Source organism: Cololabis saira, chromosome 2 (assembly GCF_033807715.1).
Source record: "Cololabis saira isolate AMF1-May2022 chromosome 2, fColSai1.1, whole genome shotgun sequence".
In the NCBI taxonomy this organism is placed as follows: domain Eukaryota; kingdom Metazoa; phylum Chordata; class Actinopteri; order Beloniformes; family Belonidae; genus Cololabis; species Cololabis saira.
This window is the reverse complement of record NC_084588.1, coordinates 637,167-651,983: the sequence shown is the minus strand read 5'-3', so window position 1 is coordinate 651,983 and position 14,817 is coordinate 637,167. Positions and strand designations below refer to the sequence as shown.

Genomic DNA, 14,817 nt, shown 5'->3' with positions numbered 1-14,817 from the left:
TAATAATAATCTTTGCATCAAACTTTTTTATTCATCTTTTTGCCTTTTCATGGCTCTTACAGTTGAGTAACAGTTGAGTTTGTTGGCCCGGGGGAAGCAGAAAGAGGCGGTGATTTGAGAGTGGAATCCCGGGAACTATATAAGAAAGAAGTCACTAAGACTTGGCAGAAGAAACACAGATTTCATTAGAGAGCAATCAGTCGGTTGAGGTCATTGGCGTGGGCCACACACCCTCTTTCAAAACCTGTATTGTTCCGTGGTTCCCTGTCTGCCACATCCTCTGTTACCTTTGGTCTCTGGAACTGTCACTCTGCAGGTAACAAAACAGTTCATCAGTTCATTGTCACATCCCTCAGTCATTCAGGTCCTAGCCCTGACAGAGACCTGGATCCGCCCAGAAGAAACGACTACACCAGCTGCTCTTTCGGTAGATGCAGAATTCACTCAAACACTTGGCTCCGCTGGACGAGGAGGTTGTACAGGCTTTCTAATGTCCAAAATGTGGATTTTCACCTCCATCTGTCCCATTGTTAACTGCTCATCACTTGAATATCACACAGTAAAGATCTCTAAGCCCTTCACTGCTTACATTCTGGTCATATACCGCCCTCCAGGAGGCAACATAGATGAGTTCATCTCTGAAATGGACATGATTCTCTCTGACGTTCCTGATGATGGTTCTCCACTAATTGTACTGGGAGACATGAACATTCACATCGGCAAAACACAGACAAATGAGTTTCTGGCTCTCATCCACTCTTTCAATCATACACGGGTCCAGACTCCTCCAACACACAAAGCTGGTCACATCCTTGACCTGGTGCTGACCAGAAACTGCACTACAGCTGACCTGTGTGTCACACCACTGCAACTCTCAGATCATTTCCTGGTTACATTTTCCATCTCTCTTCCTCATGTCAATCAGCTGACTCCAAAGATGGTTTCCTACTGCAGAAACCTACGATCTCTCAGCCCTACACTGCTGTTTGATGGGGTCTGCTCTAACCTCCCTTCCCTCTCAGACTTTTCCACACTATCTGTTAATGAGGCTACAGAAACACTCTGTTCATCACTCACCTCCTCTCTGGATGAACTCTGTCCTCTGGTGTCCAAACCAGCTGGACAGAAACCTCCCGTTCCATGGCTCACAGAGGTTCTGAGGGACCACAGAGCTGAACTCTGAGAACTCTGCAGAAAGAAAGTGGAGCAAATCCAGAGAGCACACTGACTTGTCTGAGTACCAACAAAAACTGTCATCTTTCACATCCAGCTTAAAGGCTGGCAAGGTTTCCTTTTACCAGAACAAAATGCAAAATTCTCCCAACTCCTGACAACTGTTCATGGCGTTTAACTCTCACTCTACACCACCTGCTGGGTTGTCTGGCGCCTCTATCTGCTCCTTCCGCTCTCTAAACTCAAAACCAACAACCTGTCCTCTCGATCCTGTTCCTACCGACATCCTGAAGAGCATTTTACCGATAGTCAAACCGGAAATAACCCACATATCAACTCCTCTCTTACTTCTGGCATCTTTCCCTCTGTCTTCAAACAAGCTTGGGTCACCCCACTGCTGAATAAACCCACACTCAACCCTAGTAGAAAACTACTGGCCGGTCTAACTGCTGCCGCTCATGTCTAAACTTCTAGAACGTGCCGTCTTCAGTCAGGTCTCACAGTTCCTTCACGACTGTCTGTATGATCCACATCAGTCTGGCTTCAGGCCACTCAACTGAAACTGCTCTTCTGTCAGTTATTAAGTCACTACGGCCAGATCCGCTGGTCTGTCCTCAGTCCTCATACTGCTGAGTCACTACGGGCTGCCAGATCTGCTGGTCTGTCCTCAGTCCTCATACTGCTGAGTCACTACGGGCTGCCAGATCTGCTGGTCTGTCCTCATACTGCTGAGTCACTACGGGCTGCCAGGTCTGCTGGTCTGTCCTCATACTGCTGAGTCACTACGGGCTGCCAGATCTGCTGGTCTATCCTCAGTCCTCATACTGCTGAGTCAGTAAGGGCTGCCAGATCTGCTGGTCTGTCCTCAGTCCTCATACTGCTGAGTCACTACGGGCTGCCAGGTCTGCTGGTCTGTCCTCATACTGCTGAGTCACTACGGGCTGCCAGATCTGCTGGTCTATCCTCAGTCCTCATACTGCTGAGTCAGTAAGGGCTGCCAGATCTGCTGGTCTATCCTCAGTCCTCATACTGCTGAGTCAGTAAGGGCTGCCAGATCTGCTGGTCTATCCTTAGTCCTCATACTGCTGAGTCAGTAAGGGCTGCCAGATCTGCTGGTCTGTCCTCAGTCAGGGCTCCAGACTGCGACCAAATGCTCGCATTTTGCGACCAAAATTTGAGTATGTGCGACTGAATTTCATGTCCACTCGCACACGTGCGACCAGTAAATTTGCCAGGGTTTTTTTTTTTTTACACGTTAAACGTGGAAGGGGTGCGTCAATGAACCCGCATATTTGCAGGCCAATGAGTGTGAAAGGGAATGAGTCGGGGGATCTATATATTTATTTATTTTTTTCGTTTAATTTCACCAGCTCAAAGCAGGTATTACGCCCGGACTACATTTAATGCGACACAACGCGCTACCGCCGCGCACAGCTTTTTTTAGAAGAAAGAGATGTGGGTATGTTTGGTTTTAGTAACATCATGCTCAGGCAATGAGTCTGCAATGGCCCAGACGGGAGACACATGTAGGTCAGGTAGGTGCTTAACTTTTATTTTTATCCACTCTATATTCTTCTGGTTGTTCTCCGATATGTTCCCCTAAAGCCTGAATTATGGTTCTGCCTTAAATCAACGCAGAGCCTACGCCGTAGCCTACGGCGTAGGCTCTGCGTTGTTGTAACGCGGAACCATAAATCAGCCTTCACCCGGTACATACATAGGTTCCTCTAAACATCTGTCCCCGCTACAGTTTTAACTAAAAGAAAATGTGCTCCAATGCAGCAGGTCTCATAATTTTATTTTGAACACTGCCAAAACTCTAACTTAAAACGTAACTAGAACTTAAAATTCGCTTGACACAAATGAAAGTTAAATTTTAACACGTGGGAAAAACACCTAACCTTTTAAGTGATGTGTGTTGTCAGGTGTAATGGCATTTTTAGGTTAGAAATAAGAATATTTCTTGGTAAGATCCTTAGTTATTTGAGTGAAGGCAGTGAATTTGGTCAACTGGTGTAAGTTCAGGGTTTTAGTAAAGACACAAGTAGGGAAATGTTATTGGAAAGTACCCCCAATATTTGTACATTTGTTAAGTACTGTGTTTAACAGTTAAATTCATGGCTGAAAGGTTACTAAGCACTTTGTTACCAAGCACTTTTTTATCATGTGAGTGTATGTTTTTTTATATATATAATGACAGCAATGGTGTTGTCAGTTTACTTTATGTTGCGGCATCTTTAAAAATGCACAATAAAATGTAACACTGCATTTGAAACAGCACATTGTGGTAATTCATGAATCTATTATGAAATACGTATTACTATTGTATACGCTGTATAAATAAAGTTTACTTACTTACTTACTTACTTACTAATACACTGAAATGTAGTAGAAATGTAAAAATTTGGTTAGCGTGTCGATAAACGATGTGCGCTCCTATAATTTCTGATTGTGCCCCTAAAAATTTTCAGTTAGGGGCTACCGTGCTCCTAGTGAAAAAAGTTAGTCTGGAGCCCTGTCAGTCCTCATACTGCTGAGTCACTACGGGCTGCCAGATCTGCTGGTCTATCCTCAGTCCTCATACTGCTGAGTCAGTAAGGGCTGCCAGATCTGCTGGTCTATCCTCAGTCCTCATACTGCTGAGTCAGTAAGGGCTGCCAGATCTGCTGCTCTATCCTCAGTCCTCATACTGCTGAGTCAGTAAGGGCTGCCAGATCTGCTGGTCTATCCTCAGTCCTCATACTGCTGAGTCACTACGGGCTGCCAGATCTGCTGGTCTATCCTCAGTCCTCATACTGCTTGACCTGTCTGCTGTCTTTGACACAGTCAACCACCACATCCTCCTCTCCACACTCAAAGCTTGGCATTTCAGGATATGTCTTCCTGTGGTTCATGTCGTACCTCGCAGGAAGATCCTTCAGAGTATCATGGCAAGGACGACTGTCCAGATCGCATGCTTGGATGAAGGACTGTCACCTTCAGCTAAATCTGTCCAAGACTGAGCTTATTGTATGTCCAGCCAGTCATTCCTTACATCCTCAGATAAGCGTGCGGCTGGATTCCACCACACTTGTGCCCACATTTTCTGCTAGGAATCTTGATGTCATGTTAGACAGCCAGCTGACCTTTAAGGACCATGTTGCCTCGGTTTCCCGGTCCTGCCGATTCGCTCTTAACAACCTCAGGAAAATCACATCCCACCTGACACACAAACGACACAGCTCTTGGTTCAGGCTCTGGTCATGTCATGCATTGACTACTTGAATTCCTTGTTGGTCGGCCTTTCTGCTCAGTTAAACCTCTGCTGATGTTTATGTTTGTTATGGATTTCTGGAAAGCGTCTAGAGACAACATCTGTTGTATTAGACGCTATATAAATAAAATTGAATTGAATTGAACAGATTACCCAGAATGCAGCAGCACGTCTGGTCTCCAACCAGCCCAAGAGAGCTCATGTCACTCCACCGCTAATCTCTCTGCACTGGCTTCCTGTTGCAGCATCAAGTTCAAAACTCTCCCTCTACCTTCACTCCTTTATCCAGAGATACTCTCCCTCTACCTTCACTCCTTCATCCAGAGCTACTCTCCCTCTACCTTCACTCCTTCATCCAGAGCTACTCTCCCTCTACCTTCACTCCTTCATTCAGAGTTACTCTCCCTCTACTTTCACTTCTTCATCCAGAGCTACTCTCCCTCTACCTTCACTCCTTCATCCAGAGCTACACTCCCTCTACCTTCACACCTTCATCCAGAGATACACTCCCTCTAACTTCACTCCTTCATCCAGAGGTACACTCCCTCTACCTTCACTCCTTCATCCAGAGCTACTCTTCCTCTACCTTCACTCCTTCATCCAGAGCTACACTCCCTCTACCTTCACTCCTTAATCCAGCTACACTCCCTCTACCTTCACTCCTTAATCCAGCTACACTCCCTCTACCTTCACTCCTTCATCCAGAGCTACTCTCCCTCTACCTTCACTCCTTCATCCAGAGCTACTCCCCCTCTACCTTCACTCCTTCATCCAGAGCTACACTCCCTCTACCTTCACTCCTTAATCCAGCTACACTCCCTCTACCTTCACTCCTTAATCCAGCTACACTCCCTCTACCTTCACTCCTTCATCCAGAGCTACTCTCCCTCTACCTTCACTCCTTCATCCAGAGCTACACTCCCTCTACCTTCACTCCTTCATCCAGAGCTACACTCCCTCTACCTTCACTCCTTCATCCAGAGCTACACTCCCTCTACCTTCACACCTTCATCCAGAGATACACTCCCTCTAACTTCACTCCTTCATCCAGAGCTACTCTCCCTCTACCTTCACTCCTTTATCCAGAGCTACTCTCCCTCTACCTTCACTCTTTCATCCAGAGCTACTCTCCCTCTACCTTCACTCCTTCATGCAGAGCTACTCTCCCTCTACCTTCACTCCTTCATCCAGAGCTACTCTCCCTCTACCTTTACTCCTTCATCCAGAGCTACACTCCCTCTACCTTCACGCCTTCATCTAGAGCTACTCTCCCTCTACCTTCACTCCTTCATCCAGAGCTACACTCCCTCTACCTTCACTCCTTCATCCAGAGCTACACTCCCTCTACCTTCACTCCTTCATCCAGAGCTACACTCCCTCTACCTTCACACCTTCATCCAGAGATACACTCCCTCTAACTTCACTCCTTCATCCAGAGCTACTCTCCCTCTACCTTCACTCCTTAATCCAGCTACACTCCCTCTACCTTCACTCCTTAATCCAGCTACACTCCCTCTACCTTCACTCCTTCATCCAGAGCTACTCTCCCTCTACCTTCACTCCTTCATCCAGAGCTACACTCCCTCTACCTTCACTCCTTCATCCAGAGCTACACTCCCTCTACCTTCACTCCTTCATCCAGAGCTACACTCCCTCTACCTTCACACCTTCATCCAGAGATACACTCCCTCTACCTTCACTCCTTCATCCAGAGATACACTCCCTCTACCTTTACTCCTTCATCCAGAGCTACACTCCCTCTACCTTCACGCCTTCATCTAGAGCTACTCTCCCTCTACCTTCACTCCTTCATCCAGAGCTACACTCCCTCTACCTTCACTCCTTCATCCAGAGCTACTCTCCCTCTACCTTCAGTCCTTCATCCAGACCTACTCTCCCTCTACCTTCACTCCTTCATCCAGGGCTACTCTCCCTCTACCTTCACTCCATCCAGAGCTGCATTCCCTCTACCTTCACTCCTTTATTCAGAGCTACTCTCCCTCTACCTTCACTCCTTCATCCAGAGCTACTCTCCCTCTACCTTCACTCCTTCATCCAGAGCTACCCTCCCTCTACCTTCACTCCTTCATCCAGAGCTACACTCCCTCTACCTTCACACCTTCATCCAGAGCTACACTCCCTCTACCTTCACTCATTCATCCAGAGCTACATTCCCTCTACCTTCACTCCTTCATCCAGAGCTGGTTCTTCCACCACAACGTGGTGTGAAATCAGTATGAGACTCTTCTCCTCCATTGTTCCCTGATGGTGGAACGACCTACCAAACTGTCTGATCTGCAGGTCTGGACCTACTTTAAAGAGCAAGCTAAAGACTCAGGGGCCTCATTTATAAAGCTTGCGTGCGCACAAAACAGGGCTTGAAAGATGCACACGCCACCTTTTCCGCAAAGGTTGGGATTTAAAAAAAAAAAAACTTAACAGGAAACTGTGCGTATCTTTACGCAAACTTTGATCCTAGCACATGAACATTTTGAAGATCTGGGGAACTGGCGACGCAGGCGGTGAGGTGATGAAATGAAACCAGATTCATGTCATACTTTTAATGTCATCACATATCAGACTTGTAATATAATAGCGCTGATCGTGTCCCTCTGTGTTTGAAGCACAGCGTCAGTCAGGACACGGCTACTTCCAGCTGCACCATGCGCTTGGGACTAGGGCTGCAACTAACGACTATTTTAATAGTCGACTAGTCACTGACTATTGAAACGATTAGTCGACTAATCGGATAATTAGTAATTTTAAAAAAAATTTAGTATGAGGTTGCATTAATTATGTGGCAAATGATAATAAACACAAAAAAGATGGCACTAGAGCCCTGCTATAGCGGGACTGTTTTCTTCATCCTGCTCCCGCTGCATTTCTGACCATTACCGCCTGCAACGTGTGTTACACTCCCGCCCCTCCCGCAAAACTCTGAGAATTCATGCCCGCACGGCGCACAATAAGATGCATTGATTTAGTGTCTTCTCTCGTCCTGCAAGAGAAAAGTCCAGACAAATCTATCTTATTTAATGTTAACATGATCATTGTGGAGTTTGATGGATAATTGACAGTTGTTGAGGAATAATACAAAGTCCAGTTCAGGAATCCGCTGTGGGATGAGAGATTTTTTTCAGCGGGCGGTGAGCAGACCTACGCAGACGCAGTGTCTTGGTCGGTGTGCTGACCCAGATTGATTTGGCCACAGGGTTTTTATACAAAAGTTCAATCAACAAAGACAGGAATAAACAAGCCAAGTGAGAGACAGTCAGGTGTGAACTTTCAGGTTTGGGACTACCCCTGAGTAGTCAGGAAGTCCATATATGGTCCTAGTCTCTGCAGGGGCTTGAAGTCAAAGCCACTCCCACGGTGCCATCTCGGCAGGGATTCAAGACGCCAGAACTTGTGTGAGACAATAGGTCACAGACGAAAAGTAATTTACAGTTGGATGTGATCTGTGGCCAAATGTCCCCATCGGGCATTTGGCATGACTGTCACTAAGTTCCAAGTCACCCCATGGGGTGCTCTAGTGTTCCAAGTCTGTTTGAGGCAACTTCCAAGGTGTCGTCTCCTGCAGGGGTTTCAGGAAACTGGAACTTGCATGACAATGCGTCAATCGGGGGTATGAGGCTGGGGCAATCTGCAAGGCGTCGTTGTCCCTGCAGGGGCCACGTGCTGTCAAAATGCTTCATCACAGTTCATAGGTCCCTGACTGAAAGTTAGATGCAAATCCATCATTGTCATCATCACACAAGCTATCTCACCTTTCGCGCTGCATCAATTATGTGATTGAGGTTATAGCAACGAGAGTAGCTATGAGTGGCTATGAGTGGCAAATAATACCAATAAATAACATAAAATAAACAAAGTTTAGAATAAAACAAATTAGGCTTCCGGCTTAGCGATACATGGGGTGAGACGCGTTTAGCGGAGCTCCTGCAGAGTTAATTTAATTCTTAATTTATTGGCACTTTTTGCATCACTCCCACGGCTTTGGTTTTAACTGTTGTGCAACTCAGGTAGCTAAGCTGATTAGTTATCCAAGGCTATTAATGAATATTATTAATAATTATTAATAATTAATAAAGTTGACTATTTATCAAATCGTATTATCAAAATGATAATAATTCTCGTCGGGGCACCACCGCCGGGCCTTACTCCGGAGGAATTGTGATAACTAAACAGCAGAAAATCAGTCTCATATGATTTGAATTATCCTGCATAACAGCAAATCCTACTACCACTTACAAGATAACAGTTGAAAGCGTGATATCCGAACACTAGGCTCTGCTTAAACACATCAATTTGTGACCAAATCTTGCATGAAATAACAACATCAGGATTTATTTACATACAGGTGTCAAAAGATGATAAACGCAACACCCCAAATAAACCTGATGGCAGAACTTAAGTATTATAAAACAATTAATTAACTAGGAAAACAACAATCAATAAAAATGAAATGAAAGTTAAATGCATGGAATGAAAAAAAAGAAATCAAAGCAATAATAAAAATGATATCACGAACATGTACGGTTTAAAATATTGCAGTTTAAAGGAGCCGGGCTCCTGTGGTATTTTAAAGATGGCGGAACTGTAACCACGCCACGTGCAATTAGAACGGATCGTGATCCCGGTGTTTAAACCGTGATCAACTGGCGAAACGGCGCTTTAAAACATGAATGACTAGCAGAAAGTAGTGACTACAAATTAATGACAACAGTCCTGATAATGATGCTGATGTAATCTCAGCTCTGAACACAGATTTAGCTCTGTAACACTCCCAGTTAAACTCATACACCCAGGTCTCAAAACCTCACGCTTCCTCGGGTCTCCGGGTGCCGATCAGGGGTTCCTGCCGGGTCTTTGGTCATTCAACTGGTGGTGACCCACCAGTTGAATGAAGGAAAAAAAGAGACAGATGAACGTGCAGCGCTGCGTTTTGATCCTACGCGCGCTGCGGTGACGTCATCGGTGCCTCATTGCGATTGGATGCGCGCCGCTTGTAGGCGCCACCCCCCCCCACGCAAGGCATGCTGGGGGTTGTAGTTCATGCCAGGCGGCCATTTTTGGAGGCACATTACAGCAGATTTTCAGCTGAGCCGTTTCAAAGTTGAATATACACATTCACAAAGTGTTCATACATTTTATAAGTTCAGAGTTCACATGGGCATATGGGCGACCCCAACATAACTAACTTATTTTCAACGCGGTTACATTGACTACTTACCACGGAAATGCCTCCAAAGTCCATTAAAGCGGGGAACAACCCTCCAGCTAACCCGCGGCCTGCTGCTCACGGTGTCTCCTCGCCCCGCGGTGATTCTCCTCCCCCGGACACCTGCGCCGCGCCGGCTCCCGCCACGGAGTTCAGCCAGCTCAAGACCGAACTGCTCTCCGCTCTTCGCAATGATGTTGCGGCTATATTTAAGACAGACCTACAAGCAGCATTGAGTGGCAATTTAACGTCAATTAAGTCCGAGCTGCTTTCCCTTAAAGCGGATCTTTCTGGCAGTATTTCCTCCATGAAAGCGGACGTTGCGGGACTCACAGCTACAGTTACGGGGATGGAGCACTCTCTCTCCAACTGTTCAGACGACATCGTTGCTCTCCAGAAAAAAGTTGATCACTTGTCGAAAGAATGTGTGAGGCTGGAAGACAGATGCGAGGATTTGGAGTCAAGATCTCGTCGTCAGAACATACGGATTATTGGTGTCCCGGAGGAGGATCCTGATTCTTCATCTGCAGCCGGTGTGTCCAAGCTGTTATCAGAAGCCTTCGCCCTTGACGCGGAGCCGCTGATTGACAGAGCTCACCGCACTCTCATGGCAAAGCCCAAGCCGAGTGACCGGCCCGCGCTATAGTGGCCAAGCTTCATTATTACACGGACTGTGCTGACATCCTCAGAAAGGCGAGAGAGTGGCAGCGGATAAAGGTTCGGAATATGACCATCTCCGTCTTCCCGGACCACACCGCCAAGACAGCGCGGGCGCGCGCTGCCTTTTATGATGTGCGCCGTCAGCTGCGGGAGATTGAAGGGATCCGGTTTGGATTGCTGTATCCCGCCCGGCTGCGTGTAACCCATAACGGCCAGCAACGGGACTTCACGTCGCCAGATGAAGCCTTGGCATTCATCAAGAAAATAAAAAAAGTGACTACCAGCTAGTTTTCTGGGACGATTTATCCAGCTTGCTGTCCATGCGGGTTTCTGGCCCTTGGTGAGTGAGTCAATTCATAAAATGGGACCTAAGTCGTAATTTTTTTTTTTTTCTAACTATCAATGGGTACAGCACTGTTTAAAATTGAAGGCCTAATCATTTCTCTGGTATGATGCCTTGATTAGAAATATGCACACACCCCTGTCTCTTGTTTAATTTGTGTGTATGTGTGTGAGTGTCTGTGTGGGTGTGCGAGTGCATATATGTATATATCATTCTTCTACAGGCCAAAGATCTCCTTAATTTAATTGTTGGTGTTGATTGTTGTTCTTATATGCCTCATATTTTTTTTTTTTTTTTTTAAGGTTTTAACTCTGCAGGAGCTAATTTTGTTTTTGGTTTTGTATTTAGCTTTATAGTCAAATCCTTCCTAGCATCATATCTGAGGAGCAGAATGGTTTCATCAAGGGACGCCAGCTCTTTTATAATGTTCGTACACTTCTAAATGTGATTTTCTCTAAAGATTCTTCTCCACTCCCTGAAGTTGTTATCGCGATTGATGCTGAGAAAGCGTTTGATCGTGTCGAATTTAACTATCTTTTTGCAACACTTCATAAATTTGGATTTGGACACAGGTTTATATCTTGGATTAGACTTCTTTACACTTCCCCTCAGGCCAGCATTCACACCAATGACAACTACTCCACTTATTTTACATTATCACGTGGCACGAGACAGGGCTGCCCTCTCTCCCCTTTGCTTTTCGCTCTATCCGTCGAACCACTTTCAATTGCTTTAAGAACTCTTCCTCTATTTCGCGGCATCTCTAGGTCCAATGTGGAACTCAAGTGTCACTTTATGCAGACGACCTCCTTTTATATGTATCTGACCCTTTAACCCGCATTGCACCAATATTATCTCTGTTGAAGAATTATGGATCCTTCTCCGGCTATAAGGTTAATCTTCACAAGTGTGAATGCTTCCCCATAAACACTTCTGCTTTACTACTCAAACAATCTGATATCCCCTTTAAACTCAGCCCGTCGGGCTTTAGATACTTAGGGATTAATGTGACCCGCACCCTGCCCTCTCTTTTCACCGCTAATTTTTCCTCACTGGTAACTCGAGTGAAGGCGGACTTACAGAGGTGGAACTCCCTACCATTGTCGCTGATAGGAAGAATTAACACGGTGAAAATGACTGTATTGTAGGGGTGTAACGGTATTTGTATTCGTCCCGTCACGGTACGGGCGTCACGGTTCGGTGCACGCAGTCATACGGCGAATACGTCTGACTGAGTTAAAAAAAATAAAATAAATAATCAATCATCGTTTTTTTTCCCCCTTATAAATATCAACAGTCACGTTCCATTACAGACCTAAATGTGTGCTAGTCTGTGCATATCAATAAATATATGTGCAATTCATAGATCATCATAAATTGTAGGCTATAATAACGATAAAATGTTCTAATTCTTAATTTGCAACTGTCCTGAACGCATCGGGGCCGTGAGCCAACGCGGATTGGGTGTAAAGCCTGATTTATGGTTCTACGTTAAATCGACGCAGAGCATACGCCATAGGGTACGGCGCAGTCTACGGCGAGGTTATGCGGCGACGCGCAACCTTCGCCGTAGGCACTGCGTTGGTGTAACGCGGTACCATAAATCAGCCTTAACAGTCACAGCAAATTTGCCGTGAAGGAGATTAGCGCTAAAGTTTAAAAGAGGACTAAATTTGTACAAAGTTCTGAATGTTACCCCGTTTTCCACGTTACCTGGATTATTTTGGGTTATGGAAGAGTCAACTACCGTTGGTGAGTCAGTGTAACCTTCTTAAATAATTTCTTTATAATGTTGTGGTATTCTTGACCAGCTGCGTATTTGAATGAGCTTCGTGTTGTTTTCAACGAGACCGCCGAGTCTATTCTCTATTATAGAGCTCAGAAATGATGTTAATAGACCGCTGTGTCTATCTATCTAAATAGATTGTGTAATTTTAGACCAGTTATGGTTTTTTTTTGTATTTAAGCTGTATCAAAGATGGAACTGAGCAAGTCCGTGACTATCTGAGTTTTCAGTGCCGTGTGTGTGTGTGTGTGTGTGTGTGTGTGTGTGTGTGTGTGTGTGTGTGTGTGTGTGTGTGTGTGTGTGTGTGTGTGTGTGTGTGTGTGTGTGTGTGTGTGTGTGTGTGTGTGTGTGTGTGTGTGTGTGTGTGTGTTAGGGCTGAACGATATGGACAAAATTTCATATCTCGATATTCATGCCAGATATCTCGATATCAATACGATATGACTTCGGTTCGGTGAAATCCAAGCATTTTTCAGAAAAATAAAAACATCAGAAATCAAAGAGTGCAGTTTTATTGATTAGAACTCACTGCCAGTCATCAACATTAACATAAAGTCACTCAATAATAAATAATAATCAAAATATTTTACTGTAGCTCCGCTTTAACGATAAATAACCAATGCAGTTAGAGTTAGAGTTCAGTACATGTTATTGATTGGACGCTGCAGCTGAACGGACTGTCACAACATCACTGCAGTTTCATGACGGAGTGAAGACAGATTACAGATTAAACTCATGTTTCACTCCCAGGTTTCATATTTGATTTATTTTCTGTTTCAACAATTAAATATCTAAAAATGTTAACTTTCAATCTGATCAACAAAAGAACCAAAAACAACTTTCTTAATTTATTACTGCACATGTGCAATCCCCCCATTTGTCCAATCCTTGTTTTTCAGTATCCTCCAACGAATAGGAAATAGAGAAAAGAGTTTTCCACTCGCTGTTTTAATTCCCAATTTCGATTTTCAAACACATCAATTAATTTTTTATTATCAAAACAAAAGATGGGGAACGGATTATTTTGGTTTATTTCTCTATTTTTATTTTGTAATTTCAAAACTAAAAACAGATGGCTGCGAAATACACGTCGCAATTTTCACCAAGCACGACTTGCACAACACCTCACTCTGGTCGACATCATCCTTTCTAAATCCAAAATACCTCCAAATAATGGAGGATGATTTATGTTTTGGCAAAAACTAGATTCTGCACTGCCACCGGCCGCATTATCCTCCGCACTCATGTCTCCTTTCTTCCGTTTGGATTTCTCCGCTCTTCTCCGCTCTCCTGTGTGTGTGGCTGTGTGCGTCTCACGTCTCCCTCCCTCCCTCCCTCCCTCCCTCCTATGTTTGTCATTGGTTGGCTTCAGCTGTCGATCAACAGCAAGCATGAAATAAGCTTTGTGGTTGGCTGGCCGTAGTGGTGCGTTCAAGAGCAATCTTAAAAGTAATGTTTATGGAGACTGCTTGAGCTGTACAAGCAGGGCGAGCGGAAATATATCGTTTATATCGTTGCTTTTCCGTTATTAATGTCTTGAATGTTCATATCTCGATATAGATACGATAACGGTATATCGTTCATCCCTTGTGTGTGTGTGTGTGTGTGTGTGGCTCAATAAAAGTGAGAATAAATGTTGTTTGATGGGTAGGATGAGGTGTTGTTGAACGTTAAAATGACTATCATAAGGCCCATGGAGAATACTCCGCCCCCAGACGGCTCTGCCCATATGCAGCAGTAGAGGAGCCCGGGTTCAAGTTTTTATTAAAAGTGCTTGAGCCTCGTTACAATGTCCCATCCCGCGCTCACATAAACCAGTCTGTGGTAAAATTAAAAACACTAATGCACAAGTTAAAAGTTTTATTCTATTTATTTTACACTTTAATAAGAGATGCTTTTTAGTTTTGTAGCCAATTGAACAAACTTTAACTTTCAAATGCTATGATCAAAATAAAGGAAGAAAAAACTTGTCTTATACATTTGGGACTTTTTGTATTTTTTTTCCCGTTGTACCGAACCCGTACCGAACCGTGACCCCTAAACCGAGGTACGTACCGAACCGTGACTTTTGTGTACCGTGACACCCCTACTGTATTGCCTAAATTTATTTTTTTGTTCCAATGCACTCCTTTATTTCTACCAAAATCTTTTTTTAAATCACTTGACCAAATTGTTTCCAACTTTTTATGGGCCGGTAAGACACCCAGAGTGAGGTATTCGCTTCTCCAAAAATTTAAATTTAATGGGGGTCTAGCACTACCAAACCTTTTGCTTTACTATTGGTCAGCGCATATTCACAAACTAATTTATTGGCTTCAGTCTCCTGAGTTATTATGGTGCAGATTGGAGGCTCAGTCACTCTCTTCATCCTCTGTAACGGC

General features: G+C 44.6%; 1 protein-coding gene across 3 annotated transcripts in view; it reads left to right on the top strand.

Annotated features, from left to right (window-relative positions):
* The window catches only part of efl1 (elongation factor like GTPase 1), a 111,960-nt gene that overhangs the window by 33,214 nt on the left and 63,929 nt on the right, over nucleotides 1-14,817 (top strand). The window lies entirely within an intron of this gene.